The 26,311-nt window shown below is 44.8% G+C and overlaps 1 pseudogene; it reads left to right on the top strand.

Moving 5' to 3' along the window:
- Positions 1-26,311, top strand: part of LOC150009123 (uncharacterized) — a 54,740-nt pseudogene that overhangs the window by 27,100 nt on the left and 1,329 nt on the right.

The raw sequence follows: 26,311 nt of genomic DNA, 5'->3' as shown, positions 1-26,311 counted from the left end.
CCCCTTTGTTCAGAGCCTGAAACAATTCTCTTCTGTAAGGGCCAGTCCATTCTATTTTTTGTTCTCTGCTGCCATTCAGCTAGCTTGATTCTTTTCTTCCTCTCTCTCTTTTTTTTTACTCACAGTGTAAATTGAGATCAGTGTAATTTCTGAGAAAATAGAAATTAACGGGGCAGCCAGCCTGCCAGTGGAAAGTCAGGGACATACTCAATCGGCCTTGAAGCGTGAAACACTTCCAGATGCCAAAATCACTTACTGCTTGCTTCACTTTGTTTGGCAGGGCTAAAATTAAATACTGCTTTCCAGTCGCTGTGGTGGGAATTGAATTTTGCGTCTTCATTAGATCTATTGGAAATGACCTTGAAAGACAGAAGAACCTCAGTTTGTGTCATTCGGTAGAAAATAATGTCAAGAAAATATTGACACTTGAAAACAGTTCCGTTTTTTTCATCAAGCGATTTTTTAAAGCATAGATTCTCTTTAAAAATGAGCAAAGTTCAAATGTATGAAAGTGATTTCTTTAATGACAAAAGAAATAAAAAAGAAAGAAAAAGAAAATTTCAAGCAAGATTATGTCTTCCACAACTACTTGAAGAACTGCTGCCACCTCATGGAAAATTTTTAGAAACTTCCAGTTCAGCCCAGAATCTGTGTTTGCCGTCTTCCTCCAGGCACTGCTCCTGTGTAATGTTCCCTCAGGCCAAAACCCCGGGGAGTCTTTGGCCTGCAAATGGCAGTTTTTATGTCACTGTGGGTCAGTTCGAAAGTGGTTAGAATATCAGAGAGACAATGTGATTAGAAATCGAGAAATAATATTTCTTTAAAAATTGTTAAATGTAAACACTTGCCAATGAAACTGAAATAAAAAAAATTATTTTTTAAGAAAGAAATATCATTTCAGCTATAATTGAAATGAGCAGAGAAGACATAATGATTAAGAAAACTGTTCCCTATCTTTCTTCATCCCTGTTATTTTAGGAGAACTCTCCTGTACCAAACAAACCTAAGCCAGCTGAACACAGTGAGCTCCTTCATGCCTGTCTGCTTTCACACATACCTGAAATGACCTTCCCACTGCTGGATTTAGGTGAACTCTTTCAAGGGTCAGCTAAGAAATGGCTCCCCCATGGAAACGTCCTCAACTCATTCTGCTTTCTTATTTCCCCTTCTGTTCCTGCAAAACTTTCTGCCTACTGCCAGGGTCGTATTTATTGTTACTGTATTTGCTGCCAGAGCACTGTGTGCATTTCATTGTGATAGTTTTGTAGGGGGAATGAATAACATGAAAGCCAAGAGCTCCCATTCCAGGTTCAAATCCTGACTCTCCCATTACTAGCTGTATAACCTTGGGCAACTTTTCCCTGCTGCAAAAGGGAGGTAGTAGTATCACCTCAAAGGGTTGCTTGTAGTGAGCCTTAAATTACTTAATATTCGAGTGCTCAAAGCCGGGCCTGGCACACAGGGAGCACTATGGATGTGTGAACTCTGGCTGCTACTGTCCACATTGTAATGGCCCATGAGCATATCTGTCTCTCCCCAGCCAGACTGGCAGAGAAGCATGGGCTTTGTTCACCTTTGATGCCCCACACAAATGAGACATTTAAAACCTAATTTTCCACACAAATATTATCACAATGATCTCAGAGTGAGTGTGTGTGTGCTGGAGCCATAGCTCTCTCACCACTGCCCTAACATGTTCTAGCTCCACAAGCCGAGTCCAGCCCTGACATGTGCACATTATACCAGGCTGAGAAGGTGCCAGGCTCCAGGCAGCCTCCAGCATGCAAAGTTGACAACAGTTCATCTGTAACCCAGAGCAGAACCAGTGATGTGCACATGATAGGAATGCATCTGTGTCAGAAGTCCAACTTGGGAAGTAAGGTTTCCTTTACAGACCCCAAGCCACAGACACAGCCAGGTACCTCCTAATTTCTCCATTTTCCCTGTCTTAGTTATTGTGTTAGTTTCCTAGGGCTGCCGTAATGAAGGACCATGATCTAGTGACTTAAAATGGTCAGAAATTTATTGTCTCCTAGTTCTAGAGGCATGTCGGCAGGGTTGCTTCCTTCTGAGCGTGGTGAGGGAGGGTGTGTTCCAGGCCTCTCCCCTCACTGCTGCTTGTTTCCCAGCAGCCTTAGGCATTCCTTTGCTTTCCCGTGGCCTTCTCCTGTGTCTGCACATGGTCTTACACTTCTGCATGTCTGTCTCTGCCCAAATTTTCTCTTTCTATAAAAAAATCAGTCATAATTAGATTACAGCCCACATGAATGACATCATCTTAACTTAATTACCTCTATGAAGACCCTATTTCCAAATAAGGTCACATTTTGAGGGACTGGAGATTAGAACTTCAACACTTTTTTGGGACAATTCAACAAATAACAGTTATGGAGAAGATTTGAAGATCTTACTGCTGGAGGGTTGAAAATTGTCACATTCTTAAGCTTCATGAGTGAAGTTGATGTGATATAGTATTTTAGATTTGGGGCTACTATTTTTTCCAGTTTTATTAAGGTATAATTGACATAACACTGTATACATTTAAGGTGCACAGCATACTGATTTGACTTACTATATTGTGAAATACTATTTGGTTTTAAAAGGGCATAGGAATCAGCACAGATGTTCATTGCTGGATCGTTTATAATGGTCAAATAGAAGAAATATCTAAATGTCCCACATAGGAGGATGGTTAAATGGATGATGTTGATGGTGATGATGATGATAACAAATATTCTTCATGGCTTACTCTGTGCCAAAACTGTGTCAATGACTTTATCCTGATAAAAGACATAAGCAACAATAGTTAAAATAGATAAATTGGACATCATTAAAAATATTTTAAATCACGCTTTAATAAATACATCAAGAAAATGAAAAGACAACCCACAGAGTGGGGGGACATGTTTATGAATTATATATCTGATAAGAAATTTAATTCTAGAATATATAAAGAACTTTTATAACTCAATAATAAAAAGATAACCCAATTAAAAAATAAGCAAAGGACTTAAATAGCCATTGCTCCAAAGAAGATATAAATGGTCAATAAGAACATGAAAAGATGGTCATCATCATTAGCTATCAGAGAAATGCAAACCAAAACCACAATGAAATACAATTTCACACCCAGGAGGATAGCTAAAATAACAAAGGCAGACAATAGCATGTATTGACAATGATATGGAGAAACTGGTACCCTCTTACACTGAAAGTAGAAATGTAAACTAGTGCAGCCACTTTGGAAAGCAATCTGACAGTTCCTCAAACAGTTAAACATAAAATTACAATATAATGCAGCAATTATCTACCCAAGAGAAATGAAAACATATGTCCATACAATAATTTTTACATGAATGTTTATAGTTAAATATTTACAATGAACTGAATGTTTATCCTCCAAAGTTCATATGTTAAAACCTATTTCTCCAACATGATATTTGGGTGGGGCCTTCAGTAGATCATGAAGGTGGAACCCTCATGAATGGAAATAGTGCCCTTTTAAAAGAGACCCAGAGAGCGCCCTCTGCACTTCCATTAGGTGAGGTTACAGTGAAAAGATGGCCCTCAGTAAGGAAGAGGGTTGCAGACACGGAACTTGCTCCCTGAAATCATTGACAACTCTCCTTCTATTTTAGCTTGTTTGAGTCAAGGTAGTTTTTGCTACCTGATGAAAGTATCCTAACTAATACAGTGTGCATAGAAAAAGAGTGGAAGGAAATGTGTTAAAATGTAAGTAGCAATTATCTTTCAGTGGTGGGATTATGGGTTTTAAAAAATGTCTTCTGTATATATTTTTGTTTTCAATTTTTTCTAAAGTCAGCAAATATTACACTTTTGGTCAGGGTAAAAACTATAAGTTTTTAAAAGAAAATGGAAATATAAAAGAATGTGTGGTAGCCAGCCACTGGGGAACCTGGTCCCCAATGTTCCCTGTCTCCTAGTGTTCTCTCCCTCATGTAGTCTTCTCTCATATTGTACTAGGGTTTGTCGATGTGATCAGCAACATAAGGTAGAAAGGATGACATAAGGTTATAAAAAGACTGTGGCTTCTGTCTTGGGAACTCCATTTCTCTCTGAAATCACCCTTCCTGGGGGAAGCATGCTGCCATGTTGTGGCCAGTCCTATGGACAGGCTCATGTGCTGGGAAACTGAAGCCTGTGGCCCGCAGCCATCAAGGCACTGAGGCTGCTAACAGCCACACGAATGAGCTTGGAAGCCGATTCTCCTGCCCCAGCTCAACCTTCAGATGGCTGCAGCCCAACCAACAGCTCGAGGGCAACATCCTGGGAGACTCTGACCCAGAACCACCCATCTAAGCTACTCCTGGATTTGTGACCTTCAGAATTATATTAGGTAATAAGTGCTTATCGTTTTAAGTTTCAGGATAATTATTTCACGGCAATAGATACAACATTCTTTCATTCAGTAAGCCACTCTGAGGAAATCTAAACTTCAGAAACGGAGCACCATTGCCAAAGGATATATCTACAAGGACGTTTATTGCCACTGCCTTTGTTTTAGAACAGTGGTTTCCAACCTTTTTCAGCTCATGGAAAACATAAACTAGTTACTAAAATTCTGTAGCACACCAAAAATTTATACTTTTTTGCTGATGTGACAAGAATAGGTATAATTTTGATTGATTTACAAAAAATAATAGTAATTACCTTCTTTTTTGGTCCAAGGTGACTTTTTAAGAAATAAAGTGCTTATACTTGTATATAAGGATTTCTGATACCAAGAATTAACCAATCAGAAGCAACCATATTATGGGATGTGACCAATAAGACGCAACTTTTTTATATGGTTCAAGACAGGGCATTTACACAACATGGCTATTGTTATGTTGGCTGGTGTAATTTCTTTTTTTTTTTCTACAATCTAAGGGAAAGAGGACAGTGCTCCTTACTAAATAGTCAGGTGTTGCATGTTTTAAAAATTCTTACAGCACACATACATGCTGGTTGAAAATCACTGTTTTAGAAACATATTGGGTATAATTATAAATTATACTGGTACCATTCTGTGGGACTATTGTGCAGCTTTTAATAGAAATGAAGTAGACCTATATGCATTAATCTGGAAAGATTCATGTCATATCAAATGGGGAGAAATATTAAGGTGCAGAGTAACATGTATGGTATCTAGGGGGTAGGCATTGCCAGATATGTCTCCCCACTATCAATACTCCCTTCTACTTTATTCAGAAGCCATGTGCCCAGCTTCAGAAATAAATCTTTATTTCTCAGCTTCCCTTGCAGCTAGGCATGACCACACAACATATTTCTGGCTCATGAAATATAAATGGAAATGTACAGAAAAGAACCTCTGAGAAAACTATTGTTTTTCTAGTAGTATGTATTATGTGTGCTTTTCATCAGAGTCACTTAGTTTGTCCCTGCTGGTTTTTGCCTTCTTTCTTCTTCCTGCCTGGAGGGGCCAAAGTCACACTCTCAGAATAGGAAGCATAAGGAGATGGATCATGTGCCTTAGCAGCTGCATCAACCTGCATCATCTAGTGAAACACTTTTCTTATTTAAGCCACTCCTTAGGTGAATGCAGTTCTGATTACCTTATGACGCATTTTCATTTAAAGGAAAAAAGGGAGAAAATTAATGTGTGTGTACATGTAGGTGATTAATTATATGAGCTAAGATGAAGGATACATAGCTTACCATTAACATTGACAGTTAACAGCAAGGGATAAGATTGAAGGCAAAGGAAAGATCATGAAGTTTTTATTTTTACTCTATGCTGTTCACATTGTTACATCAAACATTTTTTAATTTTGTGATAAAATATAATGTCCAAAAACTTTATAAAAAGGGAGAGAGAAAGAAAAGAGGGTATACATAGCAGCATTCTGGAATTACCTGTTATCACTCAGTCAGCTCACGCTCAAGGCAAGCTGGACCCCAGTGACCTGGTGGATACTGGGCTGAATGTAGGAGAACCTAGGTAGGGTTGGAAGGTTGGGCAGAGCTCTGTAGTTTGAGCCAATAGCACCAGCTTTAGAGTTGGTCCGTGGGGCTTTGGTGTGGAGGTTCAGGCCCCAGCCTATCAGCTTAATACTGCAGGCATCCAGGAGACTATTAGAGCCTTGCTCAGGGCAGGAGGCCCAAAGGGGCAGCTGTAGCCTGGCAGAGGAGAAAAGCAGTCAGGGAAAGCTGGGGTCCAGGGTAAGGGGATGCAATGCAGGGGCCCTGACCTGTGGCCTAGCACAGCTGTGGCATATAAGGCTGGCCCCAAGCTGCCCACAGGTGGGTTCTTGCTTTCAGGAGCAGGGTTCAGTTACCCTCCCTGCCCTGGACGCCTGGGCTTGCAGTTAGAGCCCACTGTTCATGTGGCCCACAGGAGCCAGGTGTCTAACCCAGATCACAGAAAAGTCGTGCAGCTGATGTGCTCATGATTTGTCTTCTCAGTCAGTGGTTCTTTGGTCCTGGGGCCTTCATGGCACCCGCTCTGAGCAGCCAAGGGATTGGGGTTGGGGGTGACGGTGCTGTGGTCCTAGATCTGGACCACCTTCTCCACCACTGCCTGCCTGCTCCAATTTCCTCTCTCTTGCAGCAAGGAGCTTCCTGTACCCTCTGGCTGGCTGAGCAGCTTCCCAATTTCTCTCTAACATCCTGCAGCAAGCGTCTGGATTGCTTTTTGCTCTTGGAAACTCAGGCTGAAACCAAACAGAGAGCCTCTGGGATTGTTCAAAGGGGCACCATGGAAGGAACTCAGCCTGGCAGGGCCCAGCTTGGTTGTGGGACGGCCCGTGCAGGGAGGTCGCCATTTTCCTGAACCTGCCTGACTGCTCTGCTTCTTGCTCCGCCCTTCCCACTCAAAGGCCTTCTGTTGGCAGATAACAAAGTCTGGCTCCGAAGGTAGGGTTGCCAGAAAAATACAGGAAGCCAAGTTTAGTTTGAATTTTAGATGAACAACAAATAACTATTTTAGTATGTTATGTCCCAATTATTGCATGGAACATACTTATACTAAAGAATTATTTGTTGTTACCTGGAATTCACATTTAACTGAGCATCCTGCATTTCTATTTGCTAAATCTGGCAACCTGATCCTAACATGGCTCAGCTTTCAAAGTTCTAATCAGATTTCCCAGAAAGGAAAGAGGGAGAAGAGAAGACAGCACAAAAGAAAACAAACAAACAAAAACCCTGAAGAGAGCATGTGTGTGACCCCCAGCTGCCCCTCAGGTCTGAGGGCTGAGGGACCCCCTGTGCCCAGAGACAAAGGCCAGGCTAGGAGGCAGCACCAGGTGCCAATTCTAGCTCAGCCACCAATTTCCTGTGGGTCACCCTGTGCCGTGATTGGGCTTCCCTGGCTCCTAGTCTGGCACCTGCGGCCTCCAACACACATTCATTCATCATACTTGTCCTGAATACCCTCTCCACATGCCAGACTCAGGCCTGAGAGAGGAGTGGGACTCAGGGCCCTTGAACAGCTGGACTCAGGGCCCTTGAACAGCTGGACAGCACTCAGCAAGTGGTGGATGCAGACAAGATCCAGGAAGATAGAATTTCTGCTTTGCTCCTTACTGGAGAGTTACTTGGCCACCACTAGGCCTTGCACCTGCCCTCTGCCTGGTGCCCGTGGCTACTCAGAAATCTGCAGGGGATGCTTATGGGTAGCATCTGCTACGATGGCCCTTCTCACAGTGCCCAGTGGTGGCACTGCCGTCATCCACAAGAAGCCATCCGTGCAGCCATTCTTTCTGCTGCAGCTCCCAGGATGTTGACGGTGAGCTTGGTGAGCAGTAAGGTAACCTGGAGGGAATTGCTTTCCCGGAACCAGCTGGATTGGGTTGGGTTGAAGCAAGCTTGTGTCTCCTAGACACCCACCTCTGAGTGTTCAAGGGTTTCAGATTACATGATGGAGCGAGGATGAAAGAGCAGGGATGAAATTGAGGTGGGAGTCTTTGAATGGCAGGCAGAGGTTGGTATGGTCAATACTACCTGCTTTATCCAGCTTGGATGGATGGGAGAAGAAATGGAAGGAGGAAATTTGATTTTGATGACCGAGGAGATAATCTAGAGGCCGCCATTCTCCATATGGCAGCCACAGTGCTTTTTAAAGAATGTTTTTACAGTGGAACCTCGTTCATGAACTGAATTCATTCCAGAGGCTGTTAAAGAAGTGATTTGTTAAAAAAAAAAATGAATCACGCCTGAGACATGTGTGACTGATCATACAGGTGTCAGCATGAAAGAGTTGCTGGGTCAAGAACCAAAGTTCTGTTGGACAACGGAGACATTTATTTTCTGTAAACAACTTGGTCAAGAACTGAATTGTTCGAGATGGGAGATGTTCAAGAACTGAGGTTTGACTTATTGTGGTGAAATTATAAGATTTACATTTACTATTTAGGTGTATAACTCAGTGGCTTTAAGTACATTCGCCATGTTGTGTAACTATTGCTACTATTTCCAGAACTTTTTCATCATTCCAAATATACGCTGTACCCATTAAATAATGACTACCTGTTCCTCCCCCTTCCCTCTGTGGGGGTTCAGAGCTACTCACCCCAAAATGTGCCTCTGTGGTATGCAGATTGTTTTGTGCTAAAGGCAACTTTAGCTAGAGGGCAAAGAGTTGGGGTTCTATCTGTGAGAAATGCTCACAATAAAAACTGGGACACAGGACTTGAGCAGCAAAGTGAGGCGTTTATTCATGAGTCTGCAGAGTCAGGTGCACCCTCAGCCAGGAGAATGTGCGCCCCAAGTAGACAAAGAAAACTGGTTTTATACGAATGCGATTAGTTCCCCCACCCCTCTTCTTCTCCCCTGTTTCTCCACCACTGGTTACTCCGGAGTTACAATCTAATACAATTATCTGAATGCCCCTTTTGTGATTTGTAAATATGTTACTACTGTCAACTCCCTTCTCCCATTTTCCTTTTGTCTGGTGATGACTATCTTTCTACTGGTTTGGGAGTCACTATTTCCTTGTTTCTTACAATTCTCCCTGTCTTCTCTTGGGAAATTGATTACTTGAACCATTCTATTTATCCCTTCAAATCTAAGGAGGATTTCTTGACTTTCTTCCTCATAGTTAGGATTCCCTTTGGCCTCTAGGAGGAGATTATGAAAAGTTGCTGCATTTGTTTAGTTAATGCAGTCTCAATTAGTCTCTGAACTAAACCTCTGACACAGGGAATAATACAGCAGCCTAAAGCAGTAAGGACACCTGCTACCACTATGAGGGAGGGGAGACAAGAGCTGACGTGATCATTCCTTTCCAATTGCCAAACCAGTTTTCTAAGTATCCTCTTATAGGATTGTTGATTCCTGAGTTTTCTGCTAGTTCATTTGCTAGGGTGGTCAATCCCTGTAGAGACTTAGTGATAGTCCCATCAGGAGCTATATTATTGGGGATAAAAGTGCAACACTGTCCCCCAAGCATTACACATACACATCCTTTTTCTGCTAGCATAATATCCAGTGTCATCCTATTCTCCCAAGTCATTTGACTGGTGGCATCTGACTATTGAGCTATTTCTTCTATAACATCCCTGATATAATTAATAAATCTCTTGCTGATTATAATAAATATAGTTTACCCAATTAACACTATTATTAATTGTTGACCACCAGAAGAGGACTGACTCAAACCCTGCTGTTATTTGATTCCTAGCCTTAAACTCATCTGGAACTCCTTTAGGAACCCCAGTGGCATCGATACAGATGTGAGGATCAAATGATCCACCAGGAGCTGTTGACCTCTTTTTCATTACCATTTTATAGTCAAAATCCCTTCCATCTCCTTGGGGCCTTGGAAGAACCAAAACCATTTGTATAACTAAGATTCTAGCTACCAGCCATAGCTATAGAAAGGTATCTTGAAGGCTGTCCTCTTCCCCCACCCTCCAACTACAGGCTCTGGGGAATTTTGGGGGACCTTACTCTGTAACAATTCCTCCCCTCAGACTCAAGACCCTTTATAATCTTATGGAGGACAATGGGCGAAGGTCTCATGCTCCTCTAGCTGCTTCAAGCTGGACATGGCCGTCGTCCTACCTACCCTGGGTCTAGAAATCCCTAATAAGAGTCGGGGTGGAGGGGAGGGTGGCCTTCCCTCATGGGGAAGGATTTTGCAGAGTCCAGGTCAGTTGGCTATCCCTGGACAGCAGCATGCTCAGTTTCCAAGGGCTGGCACTGTTGGACAAGCTGGCATCCTTGTCATATTCTGGGGGCAATAGAGTTGGCAACAGGGTTAAAAGGCATCATTAAAACCATAACTACTAGATGACAAAAGGCAATGTCCTACATTAGGAAAAGAAATGGTTTCTTTGGAGGAAGGTGTGCAGGGCATGTCACACCTGTCCAAAACCCTTTTGCCCACTATACCTAGTTTGGGCCAAGGGGTATATTTTAGGATTTCCCCCCTCTCAGACCTCTGGGTCCTTTTTGTCCAAGCCATTAGGATAGAAAAGAGAGACCAGTTTTAAAGTGAGCCCACAGACCAACCCATACTTCACCAACCCAGCCACTCAGTTCAGCCAAACTGTTGAGTCTCAGGAGGCGCCAATGCAGATGGGCTTCTTAAGTGAGGCCTGTATGTACAGACAATCACTCAGGTAATGAGATCATAGGCTTATGCCCTATGAAAACAGACAGAACACACATGTTAATTCACACAACACAATTCACAAACCAGTCTTTAAATTTGCAAGACTGTCTTATTGGGAAGACATCCAGTTGCAAGGCATTTGACATTCTTCTTGCCTGTAAATTAAGCATCTTTGATAATGTCACAGACTTGGTTTAACTTTCAAATGAAAACAAACTTTTAATGAAAATAAACTTTATAGACACAGTTAACTGCACTAGTTTATAGTCTGCCACTGAGCATCGTGATTTTCCTCAAATCATGATTTTTCTCCTGAAGATTACCCTCCTTGTTAATGAAGGGACTGCATTAAGTCCAGTTTTAATTTAGCCTGTTCATTTGCATAAATGCAACAAGAGCAGCAATTGATCACATAAATCTTTTAAGTCTGCTTTGCTGGAACTCACACAAAGAACCTTCATGTTGACCTTCAGTCTGCCCTCTGGGTGCAGAAGCTGACCCACACACCTGCCATCTGGCCTTGCCTATAAAACCCATGCTTTTTACAAGTCCTTCAGGTTTTCCATTGTGCCTTAAGTTTCCTCCTAGCCATGTATCAGGGAAGCAACCTTCGTTCCTTCCCTAGAAAGATTGCCATGAACCGCACAACAACCAGGGTATCAGGCTTTTTCCTCCTTGGCTTTTATTAGCCTTGAAAGTCAACTTCCATTCCTCAGGGCTTTCTGGTAACAACCAGAGCCTAGGCATGCCTCCTTCAAGCATGACATCCCAGTCAAAGCCTTGGCTGACAGAACCACCATTAGCAACTGGTCTTGCTAGTTTTATGCAAAGGAACCTTACGTCATCACTTCTTCTTTAGAATGTCAAATACTGGAGGGTTCAGGTCGGGGGGAAAATATAAAGGCGTGAAGGAAAATGCTTGTCCTTCAAAACTGCATTTCCATGCATTATAACCCCCATTACTAAAACCATACGATTTCTTTTCAAAACCTTTATAAACTTCTAACAAACCTTTTCATTTACATGCCTTACACTTTCTCTGGTTCCCTTTTTTCATGTGAAGTTTTAAGTTCCCTGGGAAACCTCAATTTTTCCTTTCAGAGGATAAACAGAGCAATAATTCAAAACACAGATAGCTAGGCCCTCTCTCTCCAGTATGTCCACTGGCCTCCTAGAGAGACATGCCCTTGACAGAGACATGTTCACTTGCCCAGGCTGGAGCACTCAGCAGCCCTGAATGACCCTTCCTGGGTCCTGGGTGGCAAAAGGAATTTTCGCCGACCAGTTTACAGACAACCTTTCCTAGGTCTCATTGGTCAAAAACAGATACAGAAAATTCCACAACAGAGCAGACAAAGGTATGCTTTTATAAAATCAGAACACAAGCAACTGAGGTTTTCTTTTCTTAGGTTTAAAACTTCCATAACTTTCCTTTTTATCATTACAACTTTCCTCAGACCTTCTGCAACATTCACAAACTTTTTAAATACCCTTTACTTCTTTAGATTTTACCATAACATGCTTCCAATCCTTGTTCTTTTTCACACGGTGAAGGACTGTACTCATACTCAGTATCTGGCAGCTAAAAGTTCCTAGATTCGCAGAGATATCCTGCAGCTTTTTGAAGTTTCTGCGTCTCCTCCTCTCTTCTAACATACACTTTCTGAGCTTTCCTGAGGAGTTTTTCAATTGTTCTATCTGGCCTATTCATCTACCTTCTGCAATTTCTTACAAATATCTGGCCAGTTTCTGTTACAACGGTGACTTTTAAGAGTCCCTGCCCTACAGCATTCTCTGGCTTTAGAGCAGAATACTTCCTTATCTGGTCCCTGAGCTTCTGTAGGAATGTTGATGGAGCTGTATCTCAGATGCCTTGGAGACATTCTGTGCTTGGGGAACAGACTCCTTGATTTCCCTGATGATGAGGCTCCTAAGGTCTCTCATCTGAGTCCTATCCTCTGGCCTGTTATTCCATTCAAGGTCTACACTGGGAAACTTCTGTTCAGCTGGGACAAGGAGGATGATCTCTTTCCCAAAGCCTCATAGCAGCCTATCTGATCATTCCCTTCTCTTCCCCACTGAAGATGTCTAGTATAGACATTAATTCCATCCACATGTATATGCTGGGTCCAAGGAACTGATCTAATTGTTCTGCCAATCTAAAGGTGTCCTCTACCAAGTGCTTCATATTGCGCTTGAAGTTTCTAACTTCAGTGCTTGTTGAAGGAGCATCTGACATATCCAGTTTGTCCTGGGCCCATGGAAACCTCCCTAGAGGGAAACATCGGCTACTCTGAGGGAATGGGGAAGTTCTTTAGGTCTTGCTTACATTGTTCTAATTCCTTTCTTAATTTAGAATAAGTTCCCACCGGGGGCCGTAGGTGTCATGGGGGTGGATACTGGTGGGGTATCTGCTAGGTGTTCCTGGCCTCTTCTGTCTGTACTGTCCATCCACGGTGCCTCTGCTCAGTTGGCCGCCAGCAGGCCAGGGCCGTAAGGAGGGCCGTAAGGTGGCGGGAGACAGGACAGAGGGTCCCAGGTTTTATCTTTTTTTTTGTTTGTTTGTTTGTTTACAGGGAAGAGACCTGTAGACCTGCTGGTAGGTTGCAACCAGCAGAGAGCATATTCCTTCTCTTCCTTAGAAGCTGGTGCCTGATCACTCACATATAAGACCAGGGCTTGACAAACCCAACAATCATCAGACCCAAATTGGAACCAGAAGACAGATTTCCCCTTAATGAGTTCCTTTGGCCAAAGGAGACAACAATATTTTACCATTGTCTGTTTCTCCTTACTTTTGGTCCAGGGATCCTCTCCCCAGTGCTCTAACATTCTCCCTAATGGACTGTTGGGTGGAATGTCTGCGGGGCCTTCCTTGGCCCTGCCCCTTTGAATTTCCCTAGGCCTAGAATTTCTTTTTCCCATCCTCAGCTGATTCCTGTGGCTGAATCCGGTTGTGTTCTCAACCTCCTTTACCAGAGATTTATTGAACACAGACCCCGTGAGTTCAATCCCCCTATACCAGAGAATTTCTACCCATGCCCTGTATACTCAACCTCTCTTGCTAAAAGTTTCTTGTATACAGTCCTGTGTGCTCAACCCTCTTACTAGAGACTTTGCACACAGCCCAAGACGCTTCGTTCGTCTCCGGCCGTTTCCCTCACGGGAGAACGGACCCCGCGGATTGGGACTCTGCACTCACTTCATGTCTTGAGACACATCCCAGCCACACACACAATCAGCTTCCCGAGGATGCCCAAGCACCAAGACACTACTTAAGTCCAATTTTCTTACTTTGGCTCGTGCACGAGGTTGCCTGGTTGCCACGGTGTTTGCTCTTGTTTCCCCCCTGCGTTGATCCACTGCTGTCCCAACAAGAAGTCTCAGGTCATTTCCGGACACTGTGAGGCGGGTGGGCCCTGGGTCAAGCGAGCCACCCAAAAGCAGGTAGGACACGTCTCCCTGCCTTGGCTCAGAGCCCCTTCCCGCACACAGGCGGAGGATCCCAGACGAGCCCCCAAATTGTGAGAAATGCTCACAATAAAAACCGGGACACGGGACGTGAGCAGCAAAGTGAGGCGTTTATTCACGAGTCTGCAGAGTTGGGCGCACCCTCAGCCAGGAATGTGCGCCCCAAGTAGACAAAGAAAACTGGTTTTATACGAATGCGATTAGTTCCCCCACCCCTCTTCTTCTCCCCTGTTTCTCCACCACTGGTTACTCCGGAGTTACAATCTAATACAATTATCTGAATGCCCCTTTTGTGATTTGTAAATATGTTACTACTGTCAACTCCCTTCTCCCATTTTCCCTTTGTCTGGTGATGACTATCTTTCTACTGGTTTGGGACTCACTATTTCCTTGTTTCTTACATATCTGAGAAATGTCAAGGCCCAGAAAAGCAAATAAATACTCCTTCCTCCTATCTTAGCTCATGTAACGATGATGTTTATTGTTAAATAAATAAACAAATAAACAAACAAACGGAACTTCAGCTGCAGGCTCAAGAGAAATTCTGCCCCTCCCTTCACTACCTAGAAGAACTTGAATTAGGGACGTTGTCTGGTAAGAAGAGATTATCAGAGATCACCTCTTTTGACCTATCTACAGGGCAAGACAAACTTCTATTTAATAAGTAACTGCTGTTATCATCCTGCAATGACCATTAGAAGCCTCCACGGCACCTTAGCTCATCTCTAGCTCAGGATGTCTTATCTACCTCGGCCTCCCTTTCTATCTCAGAACCTCTCGTGCCATGTGGGGTCTCTGACTCTCTCATGTATATGGAGTTCCCATACATATGTATGTAGTAAATTTGGTTATTTTTCTCTGGCCAATCTGTCTCATTTCTGTTTGATTAGACCAGCCAGAAGGATCTTGAGGGTAGACGAAAGTTTGCTTCTCCCTGATACCTCCCAACCCCTGGTAACCTCTAATCTACTTTCTGTCTCTGTGAATATGCCTGTTTTAAATACATTATATATGTGGAGCCATACAATATTTGTCCCTTTGTGTCTGACTTCGACTCAGGATGTTTTCAAAATTCATCCATGTTCTAGCATGTGTCACAACTTCATTCTTTTTTATGGTTGAATAACTTTCCACTGTATGGATGTAGCATGTTTGGTCTATCAGTTCATCTGTTGTTGGACACTTGGGTTGTTGTCACCCTTTGGCTATTGTGAAGCTGCAATGAACACGGGCATACAAGTATCTGTTTGAGTCCTTGTTTTCAATTCTTTAAGGTATATGCCCAGAGAGAAATTGCTGGGTTGAAAGGAGAAACTCCCCTGTGTTTCTCCTCTGTTCTACTACAACACTCTACACTGTGGTCACCAAATGTGTGGAATTTTCCCACACCAAGCAATTCTCAAACACCAGTTGGGTGCCCTACAATTTAATTCAATTCTGACACTTTCTACCTGAAGGTAGCCTCAGATCCCACAGGTTAAGGGCTCAGTCACTCAAGACTGTCCCACTTCAGACACCAATTGCAAGGTGAGGTTGTCACCTGTGCTGAGGAACTGGCTATGATTGGAAGTTCCCATGACCCCCTCCTTGGGTTCAGTCATTTGCTAGAGAGGCTCATATACCTCAGGTAAACAGTTTATTTATTAGGTTTCTGGTTTATTACAAAAGATATTAAAGCATACAAATGAAGGTTCCCATTTTGTTACAGGAACAGGGGTGTCCAAAAACAAACCCGAGTTTGCCACTGGAGGATGGGGAAAGGGAAGCAGCTTTTAAGACCCTTTGCATGCCTGGAGCTGGTTGCTAGTGTCTTTGTTATGCAAAATGGCTTTGATACTTCCAAGGCCCAAGAAGATGGGAGGAGTCTTGAACTGTGGGATGATACGGAAGGAGACTACAGAGCCTGCGTAGGGTGCTGTGAATGGTCAGAACTGGTTGCAACACCCACTGCGTCAGAGGACACAGTCAGGGATATATAAGCAGCTGCGGACATTTTAGCGGGGACTTGCTCACTGGGCTCTCTCATGGTCTCATGCTCTCTCTCTGGCTCGCTCTCTCTCTCTCTCTCTCTCTCTCTCTCTCTCTGTCTCTCTCTCTCTCTCTCTCTTGTGCTCCCTCCATGTGGCTTGATGAAGGGGCCTTCTCCATGCGGATTAAAGAAGCTGAGTTCTCCATGAGGTTTTGAGAAGGCTCTCCAGGCTGCTTTAAGAGGCTCTCGCCATGCGGTTTTGAGAAGGAGAGGAGATTCACGCGGTTTGCAGGAAGAAGGCAGTTTACAAGGAGGCTGAGAATCCACAAGGTTCTGCATTGAGAGCTGGAGGGCACCACGGCACAGAAAGGACCTCCCCAATCAGAATTGAGTGATTGGCAGCTACTGGTAAAGCTGGACTGTGCCTAGGAAGTAGGGAAACGGTGCTTCTGACTTTCCTAAGACTGGCCCGGTCTGGGAGGGGGAGGCAGAACTACGTGCAAATAAACAGTTCTTTTTCTTTTCACTAAACTCTAGTACTGAGAGTTGTAATTCTGGCGGCGGGCAATCGGGCCCCTAACTAAATGGCTTGTGGGTTCTGTTTCAATCAGAGCGGCCCAGAGGTTCTGTTACAATTTCTCTACATCCTCACCAGAGGAAGATAAACATAAGGCAAGGTCCAAAAGTGTCCAGAGCACAGGGACACTGTCCCCTTGGAGTTTGAGGTGTGCCACCCTCCTGGCATGTGGATATGTTCTTGTTCACAGACTGGGAAGCTCTCTGAACCTGTACTGTAGGGATTTTTATGGAGGCTTCATTGCATAGGCACGACTGATTAAATCATTGGCCATTGGGGATTAATTCAATCTCTAGCCTCCCCCTTCTCTCCCTGCAGGTCAGGGAGTGAGGCTGAAAATTCCAACCCTTTAATCCCACTATTGGGTCCATCCCTAGGTTAAGTACAAAAGTCACCTCATTTACATAAATCCTGGGAAAGTTGAAAGGGCTTGTTCTGAATAACAGAAGACACCTTTATTGCTCTTATCATTTAGGAAATTCCAAGAGTTTTAGAAGCTGTTCCCAGAAAGGCAAGTGAAGACCAAAATATATATTTCTTATTATGTTACAATATCACACTGGGTCACATGATAACTGTGTGTAACTTTTTGAGAAAACACAAGTTGTTTCCCACAGTGGCTGCACCATTTTATATTCCCACCAGCAGTATATGAAGGTTCCCTGTTCTTGTAACAGAACCTCTGGCTGCTCCGATTGAAACAGAACCCACAGGCCGTTTAGTTAGGGGCCCGATTGCCCGCCGCCAGAATTACAACTCTCAGTACTAGAGTTTAGTGAAAAGAAAAAAAGAACTGTTTATTTAACAGTTAAGTAGATTTAGATTATTTGTGGATTTCTGCTGTTGAGTCTTATGTTCTTTAAAATACCCACAAACACGTAGTTCTGCCTCCCCCTACCAAACCAGGCCAGTCTTAGAAAAGTCAGAAACACCGTTTCCCCACTTCCTAGGCACAGTTCAGCTTTACTAGCAGCTGCCAATCACTCAAATCTGATTGGGGAGGCCCTTTCTGCGCCGTGGTGCCCTCCAGCTCTCAATGCAGAACCGCCTGGATTCTCAGCCTCCTTGCAAACTGCCTTCTTCCTGCAAACCGCGTGGATTTCCTCACCTTCTTAAAGCAGCCTGGAGAGCCCTCTCAAAACCTCATGGAGAACTCAGCTTCTTTAATCCGCATGGAGAAGGCCCCTTCACCAAGTTGCATGGAGGGGGCGCGAGAGAGAGCAAGGGAGAGCGAGCACGAGCGGGAGCGAGAGACAGGGAGAGCGTGAGACCCGAGAGGAGAGTGAGTGAGAGAGAGAGACCGAGAGAGAGTGTATAAGACAGAGAGCCAGAGAGAGTGTGAGACCGAGACCGAGCTAAAATGTCCGCAGCTGCTTATAAATCCCTGACTGCGTCCTCTGACGCAGTGGGTGTTGCAACCAGTTCTGACCATTCACAGCACCCTACGGAGGCTCTGTAGGCTCCTTCCGTACCATCCCACAGTTCAAGACTCCTCCCATCTTCTTGGGCCTTGGAAGTATCAAAGCCATTTTGCATAACAAAGACACTAGCAACTAGCCCCAGGCATGCAAAGGGTCTTAAAAGCTGCTTCCCTTTCCCCATCCCCCAGTCACAAACTCTGGGGTTTGTTTTTGGACACCCCTGTTTCTGTAACATTCCCACAGCCTCACCAACACTTGTTATTTTCTGTTTTATTTGTTATAATAGCCCTCCTAATGGATGTGAAATGGGATCTCACTGTGGTTTGGTTTGTATTTCCTTAATGATTAATGATGTTGAGCATTTTTTCACATACTGATTGGCCATCTGTATATTTTCTTTGGAGACAGGTCCACTCAAGCCCAACCATTTCTTAGTTGGGCTGTGTGTTTTTGTTGTTGTTGCGTTGTAGGAGCTCTTTATATTCTCCCCATAGCAAGCAGAATGATTTTTTTTTAAATACAAGTTGAATTGTGTCACTCCCTGATCAAACCTCCTTGGCAGTATCCTGGGCACTCTGAGAGAAGTCTTACTTCTGCTTAACTTGTAACCAACCAAACTGGGGCCAGTCCCTGTGTTGCCTTGACACATGACCCAACAATTAGTGTTGAAGGAAACAGGTTTTTATTTACAGGATTCCAACCTGGAGTGGGTGGCTGGGAGCACTCCTGCTTGAAGCCCTATTCTCCCACGAGACCCAGCACTTCCCTTGCTCCCCTTTGAATCAAAACCATGCCCAGAAGTTCCCCATATCCTTATCTTTCTTAAGCCGGCTGCACAAACAGGTCTCCATCATCGCCGGAATGTGCACTTGTGGGTTTCAGAGTCGCCATTCTCTCGCAGCAGCTCTCTCCTTCAGGATTTGGGGTACATTGTCCTCAGCCTCCACATAGTGGTTCAGGGAAACATGTGCCATGTAACACTGGGTCATGGTAGAGTCCAGGGAGGCACACGTCCCATGAGAGTGGCTTCTCCATATGTCCTTCAGAGAAACAGAAGTCTGCAGCTCCTGTCCCCGTCACAGTTCAGCTCCAAGCATCAGTGCTTCATTCGGCAGGTCCCTACACAGCTCCATCAGCTCTCTCCTTACACCCCTTCCTCAGCCCTCATGGCTGCCTCCTCACTACAGACTGCGTGGCAGAATTCCCCTCTACTTCCCTACGGCAGGCCGCGTGATGGAATCCTGACTACAAACTGCACAGCTGCTCGCTGCTTCCTGTCTCGGACCTCATGGCCGAATCCCCCTGCTTCATGGCTCCTTCCTCACGGCTCTCCTCTCTCTCTCAGCCCGCCCTTCTTTCAAATGCTGACCCGAAACTTCCTACGTGATCTCATATCTGGCTCCTCCTACAATGTGCTACTTTTGCCAGTCCCCCTGTGTCTTTTACTTTCTTTTGGCTGCCATTTTTAGTCAGGGCAAGTGTTCTCAGTGACACACAGGCCTCTGCCTCCCCTGGCTATAGCATGAGTCACTATACCTCTTTGCCCTTGGTGGCAATTGGCTTCTCTTCCAGAAGGATCATGGCTATCACTTGCCGTTGTTACAAAAAGTATCTTAAATGCAGTATCATCCTCTCCCCCTTCCCCCAACCAAGGTTTGTGGGAGATATTCTTGGGGATCCCCACTTTGCACCCCATTACAAACGCTCCAGCCTCATGGTTCTCTCCCCTTCAAAATCACCCAACACTTTCACACCCTCCCACCCACTACCTGAGAGCCTGCAGGAGCTGCTCCCTCTCTCTGGAGGGGTTTGCATTCCTTCTGCTCTTCACCTGGCTGACTCCTACTGACCCTTTAGGACTCAACTTCATGCTCATCTTGGCAGAGAGGGCTTCCCTGGCAGACCCCAGCCATGGTCCTGACACATTGTCCTTTTCCTTCACAGCTATGGTCTGTGGTCCATCAGAAACAGGGGCCACACCTTGGCAGGGCATGTGGCTGAAGCTTCAGGAACGCTTGTTTAACAATGAATTGTCTCTCTGATGGGCCTTTTGGGAACACGCTGTTATCACTTCCACTTCCTGGCCCTAACAGCCAACTCAAGGGGCCACGTCTCACAAATTTACTGAAGACACACCAGGTGACTTCTGCAGCCTCTGCAGTCCCTCCCCTTTTCCAGATTCACTTCAAACCATTCTCTCCCTTTGGGCCCAAGGAACTAAGTGCCTAGGCCATGAGGATGCCTAAGATCCTGAGAGGAAGAAGCCCCTTGGGTCATGGACAGGGCAAGTATATGAGCCTACCCGGAGCCTTTGGAGCACGTTCTCTGATATGAGGTGGGCGCAGCAGCAGGACAGAGAGAAGGGGAGAGGCAGAAACCAAGGGAGCACAGCCAGACTGCTGCTGTCAGGCTTGTCACCTGCAGGACCTCACAGACCGGCAGAGCAGGGAGAGCTTGTGGGGAAGGACAAAGCATCACGAGACCGACTGAGCCCTGGCCGCGGGGCTCAGTTGGTTAGAGAGTCGTTTTGTACACCAAAAGGGGTGGGTTCAACCCTGGGTCGGGGTGCCTACAGGAGGCAACCAATCGATGTTTCTCTCCTGCTCTCTCTCTCTCAAATCAATAAACATATCCTCAGGTGAGGGTTTTTTAAAAATTAAATGACAGACTAAATGGGAGAAAATATTTGCAAATCTTATATCTGATAATGAGTATTTAATATCCAAGATATATAAAGAACTCAAGCAACTCAATAGTAAAACAAACAATCCAATTTAAAAATAGGCAGAAGAGTGCAACAGACATTTCCCCAAGAAGACATACAGATGGTCAATAGGTACACGGGAAGGTGCTCAATGTCACTAATCATCAGGGAAATGCAAATCAAAACCACAGTGAAATATCACCTCACACCTGTTAGAATGGTTATTATCAAAAAAACAAGAAATAACAAGTACTGGCAAGGATGTAGAGAAAAGAGACCCCTTGTGCACGGTTGGTAGGAAAGTAAATAATGCAGCCACTGTGGAAGACAGTTTGGAGGAGCCTCAAAATATCAAAAATAGAACTACCTATGATCTAGCACTTCCACTTCTCAGTATTTAGCCAAAGAAAACAAAATAACTAAGTTAAAAAAAAGATATCAGCACCCCCACATTCATTGCAACCTTATTTATAACAGCCAAAATATGGAAGCAACCTAAGTACCCATCAATGGATGAATGGTAAAGAAAAAAGTGGTATATATACACAATGGAATATTATTAAGGCATGAAAAAGGATATCCTGCCATTTGTGAGAACATGGATGGACCGTGAGAGCATTATGCTAAGTGAAAGTAGAGAAACACAAATACCCATATGATTTCACTTATTTATGGAATCTAAAATTAAACCCCAGAAAAACCAAATGCAAAAATACAGAGAACAGATGGGTGGTTGCCAGAGGTGTGTGGTGGGTGAAATGAATGAATGTGGTCAGTAGGTACAAACTTGCACTTATAAAATAAACAAGTCTTGGGGATGTTACAGCACAGTGAACAAGAGGCATCAAGAGGAACGGCAGATTTCCTGAGCCGAAAAGGCCTGTATCTCAAAGCTTGTAAAGCATGATTGTATGGAAGGCTACTGAAAAGAAAAGGACTTTCTTTTTCCCAGGGGACATTTAGGAGATATTATGAGTTTGTGTGTCAGGCCATGTTATTCAATAAGCTATTTTTCAGAGGACAATAGCACATTGTGTTAAGTGCCCTGAGAGCACCTGCTGGACCGGGAATGCCTGGGGAGGCTGCACAGAGAGGACCCTTCCGCTGGACCACAAAGCAGAGCAAACCCTTGCCAAACAAAAAAAAGGGGGGGGGCAGGGGGGGCAGTCAGCCCAGGGGAAGGCCTGGGCAGTGGCATGGAAGTATGAAAGGCTCCAGAATGTTCTGAGAACAGTGAGGACATGGTTTGGCTGGAGTCCAAGGCATACTGGGAGATACAAGAGTGGGTTGTTGGGGGCTGGGCCTTGGATGCCAGAGTGAGGCTTGTGGATTTCCTCCTGGGACAGGGAGGCCATCAGAACCAGGCTGAGAGCCAGGCGGAAATGGGTGTGGGCATGCCCAGAGCTGTGGGTGGCAGGGCTCTCTTTTTCAGATGCCAGTTTCTAAATACGTGTGAGTCAAGCACTGTGCTATATCATTGGAGATTGTGGCAAAACTTCTAAGAAACAGTTTTTAAATGTGCGGTGTGTGTTAGTGTATACGTGTGTGTATATATGAGTATATGTGTGTATGAATTTGCATGTATGAAAGAGAAAGAGTGTGTGTGTGTGTGTGTGTGTGTGTGTGGTCCTCTAGTCCTTCCAGCTGTGGTCTCTGCTGAGGTCCCTTCCCTGTGCACTGAGGGTAGTGTCTGGACTGAACAAACCTGAACTAGCTCACACATACTTGTTTTTTTCTTTTAAATGTATTATACCTCTTTTCTTCAAACAAGGGGGAAACCAGAAGAGAAACTCCCTTACCAGCCTGAAGCTGCCACTGCTTTTCCATTTCTGCTGGAAGGCCAGTTGCAAATAGGATCCACTCTGGGAGGAACTTGGTGGCCTGAGTCATAGAGTCAGGGATCCTAACCTTGAATCCTGGCTTGGTGCTTAATTTTTCTTGGTTGTGTAACCCAGGATATAGTCCTTGATCTATATTTAGAAATAATATTTATTTTCAGGGTTGTAAGAATTAACTGCACACAAAAGGTCTTGCCTAATGGCTGTGACATTGTACACATTAAGTATATAATAGTTGTTTTTACTATTGGATTGGCCAAAAAGTCCATTTAGTTTTTTCCATAAAATAAAAGACACATTTTTCATTTTCACCAATAACTTTCTTGATTTGGCTATTTTGAGTATATGGGCTATCTTCTGCTATTGGCTTCTAGTGGGTAGAGGTCAGGGTTGCTGCTAAACATCTTCTAGTGCATGAGACAGCCCCACAGCAAAGAATTATTTGGTCAGAATGTCAATAGTACCAAGAAACCTGGCAACCACTTTTGGCATGTTCGATCAGTCACAGCACCTTCTCCATACACTGCACAAATCTTTTTTTGTGTTTCAGTTGCATTTTTACCTTTCTTCGAATAATGTTGCATATTGTCTTCTATCTTCAATATTAAAATGACTGCACGAAAATTCACCAATTTTGATAAGCTTTTAAAAAGATGTATGCCGATATGACAGCTGTTAACAGTTTTCCAGGTGAGCGCTTTCAGGGTTGTGGTCTCCACTGACTGGTCAGCGCCAGGGCAAGGGGGTGTTTATAGTCAGTTGGTCCTGGTGTCCTCCACCTGGTTTTGCTGCTTTCTGAACCTGAGGCTGAACTGCAACTGAGGCCTAGATGTTATCTCTACAAAAGTGACCTTCTGTATCTGGCTGTAAATTGGCCAATGTGTTCAGCTGTCTTGGTTTCCCTATTCCACTTGCTAAGGAATTTTCCTAGCTTCCTACTATCCTGTCTCATTAGGTGGGCTGATGCTGAAATCTAGGACTTCTGGAGTCCAAACCCTTAACCAGAAATAAAGAAAGCAAACTTAAATGGTGGAAGAACAGGCAGAGGCACCAGCCATGGTTTCCTTACGCATGGATCCTGGAGGTGGGGATTGGGGCAAGGTTTCTGGAATCATTGTTGAAGGAGGATTTAGAGTTAAGGGAGCACTTGTGTTCTGTTCCCTGCAGACACAGGTATAGTTGATTCATGCATCCAAGTGGCTCACATGCAGTGAGCAGCTTCCGTGGCCTGTATCTGTGGTAGGTGTTGGGCTCTAACAGTGAGCAGATGAATGCCTTGTCTGCCATCATAAAGCTAAATAAAGCAAGGCAGACAGCTAGAAAATAACTGCACAGAAAATAAAGTATTACATGTGGTAATTAATAACATGATGTTTTAAAAAGGAGATGAAATTGAAAATTTATGAGGTGGGGGGCATCTGCTTTAGACTGGGTGTTCTCAAAAGGCATCTGAGGAGAGGACATTCAGTGACATTTCAGTGAAAGGTAAAACAGGAGAGAGCTGCCATGTGAGTTGGGAAGGGGAGGTCGTTTTGAGGAAATGAATGAAGGACCCCTAGCCCCATGTGAGTGAAAGGCAGTGCTGTGGAGATGGCCCAGGAAATGAGAGCAGAGACGCATAGGCAGAGGTCAAATCATGCAGAGAGTCATGGCGTTGTTGGAGTCTTGTCTTTTATTCTTCACCAGAGGACATTTTTCATTGCTTTAGAGACAGGAAAGGAGAAAAGAAAACATCGATGTGAGAGAAACATGGATCAGTTGCTTCCCATACGCTCCTGGACCAGGGATTGTACGCACCTGAACTGGGAACCAACGCACAACCCAGCATGTGCCCTGACCTGGAATTGAACTCACAACCCTTTGGTTACAGGACGGTGCTCCAGCCAGCCGAGCCACACCTGACAGGGCTGTTGGGGTCCTGTTTTGATCCACACCCCAACTTTGCAATTCCCGCTTCTGCATCCTCAAACCTCGATTACCCAGAATGTTGCCAACGAGAGGTGCCTGTGTCCTGAGAGCTGCCTGCCCAGAGACCATTAACCTCCAGTCCTGTGCCTCCACTGTCTTCGTGCCTGTTTCTTCACTGAAAAACAGTTAATGTCATTTTCCCGCAAAGAATTCATCTTTCATTCAACCACTGCATAAGGCTTAAAAGAGGGGCTATCATTCCTCTTCAACTTTTCTTTCTCTTTTTTTGCCTGGGCCACATGGACGGGAGGGGACCCTGCACACTGGGGGCAGTAGACTATCATTAATAAAACTTTGACATTTTTTGGAAAGACTATTTACTTAGAGAAAGGGGAAGGGAAAGATAAAGAGAGGGAGAGAAACATTGATGTGTGAGAGAATCATTGGGACCTGAACTGCAACCCAGGCACGTGCCCTGACCAGGAATTGAACAACACCCAACTCACTGAGTCATGCCCACCAGGGCAAAATTTTAACTTCTTGACAGCAATTAAAAATAAATATTTCAAAGTAAATTCACATAGCAGGGTGAAGCCCCTGCTGCTGGAGCTCAGGATCAGCCACCTCGTTTTTGCAGAAGGTAAGCACCTGGACAGTGAGGGAGGCTTCAGCATGGGAGCAGGTGTAGGGAGAGCTGCAGTCCCTCCATTGTCTTGCCACCCTTCCCCTCCCCAAGTGCTTCTCTCTAGCTTTGTCCCTGTGCTGATTATTGCTTTATTACTGTTTTCAGTCAGATGTAATTCTGGCATTTTCTATAATCTCGATCTTTTCATTGATACCAGATTTTTATACAAAGATTTGTATATAAAATGATTATGTACCCAGCAGAATACATTCCCCAGCAATTAGAATGTTTAAGATGCAGATCCTAACACTCCTTCTGCACATTCCTCATTTATTACTTTTGAAAGTGTTTTGTGATTTTTCTTGGTGGATGTGTTTACAAATCCAATAACAATTCTCATTTAGAGTTGCAAAACACGAAGCCATTTTGAACCCAGACAGATGGCAGCTAAATGAAGTTTAATTAAAGAATGAGTGCTTTGAATCAAATCACTTTAAAAAGTACAGTACACTGAGATACTGGAGAGGCTGCATAAACAGCATCTGGGCTGTTCTGCAGAAAGCAGGGAGTGCTTGCGAGGAAATACTCAGGAAGCCATCTCCCCCGGATCAGAGCTGAGCAAAGCAAGACGGCAGGCGGCCAGGGGACCCAAGCTCGTCCTTGTCCTCTGTCCTCTATCCTCTCGCAGGACACACCTCGCAAAGCCCAGAGTTCCCGGGACAGGAGGGGAAACTGACAGAGGCCACCTCTAGGTTCAACAGCTTTCACTGGGGTGGGGGAATCCCCTTCTAATTTTACCGAATGAGGTCAGGCACCAAGGCAAGAAGGTCTGCTGCACCAACCCACTTAACTGCATACGTCCATTGTGAGAGGGAACGGAGAGATGGGGGAGTCCCTGCAAGCCTCAGCGCCACTGGATCCGGGTCCCTAGCTCTCACCCGGGGGTCTCCGCCTCTCCCCGCAGCCGCCGGGGTCACAGCCCCGCCGGGCGCCTCCGCCCGCCCCGTCGGCCCCGCGGGAGCCACTTCCGGCTCTGGCCGCAGATCTGAGCGGCGGGCGGAGGCGGCCAGGGTCGGTCTAGACGACCAAGAGGCGCCAGCCGGCCGCCGGGAGGGTTGCGGGGACGCCAGGTGGGTTCGAGCCCCGTGGGGAGACTGATGCCCAAGCTGCAGCCACACACTGCAGGGTGGTGGTTGCCGTGGAGAAGAAAGGGGACCGA

The sequence above is a fragment of the Furipterus horrens genome, unplaced genomic scaffold (genome assembly GCF_987537825.1).
Source record: "Furipterus horrens unplaced genomic scaffold, mFurHor1.1.pri manual_scaffold_5, whole genome shotgun sequence".
NCBI lineage: Eukaryota > Metazoa > Chordata > Mammalia > Chiroptera > Furipteridae > Furipterus > Furipterus horrens.
Note: the sequence above shows the minus strand (reverse complement) of the source record. Positions and strands in the feature narration are given on the sequence as shown.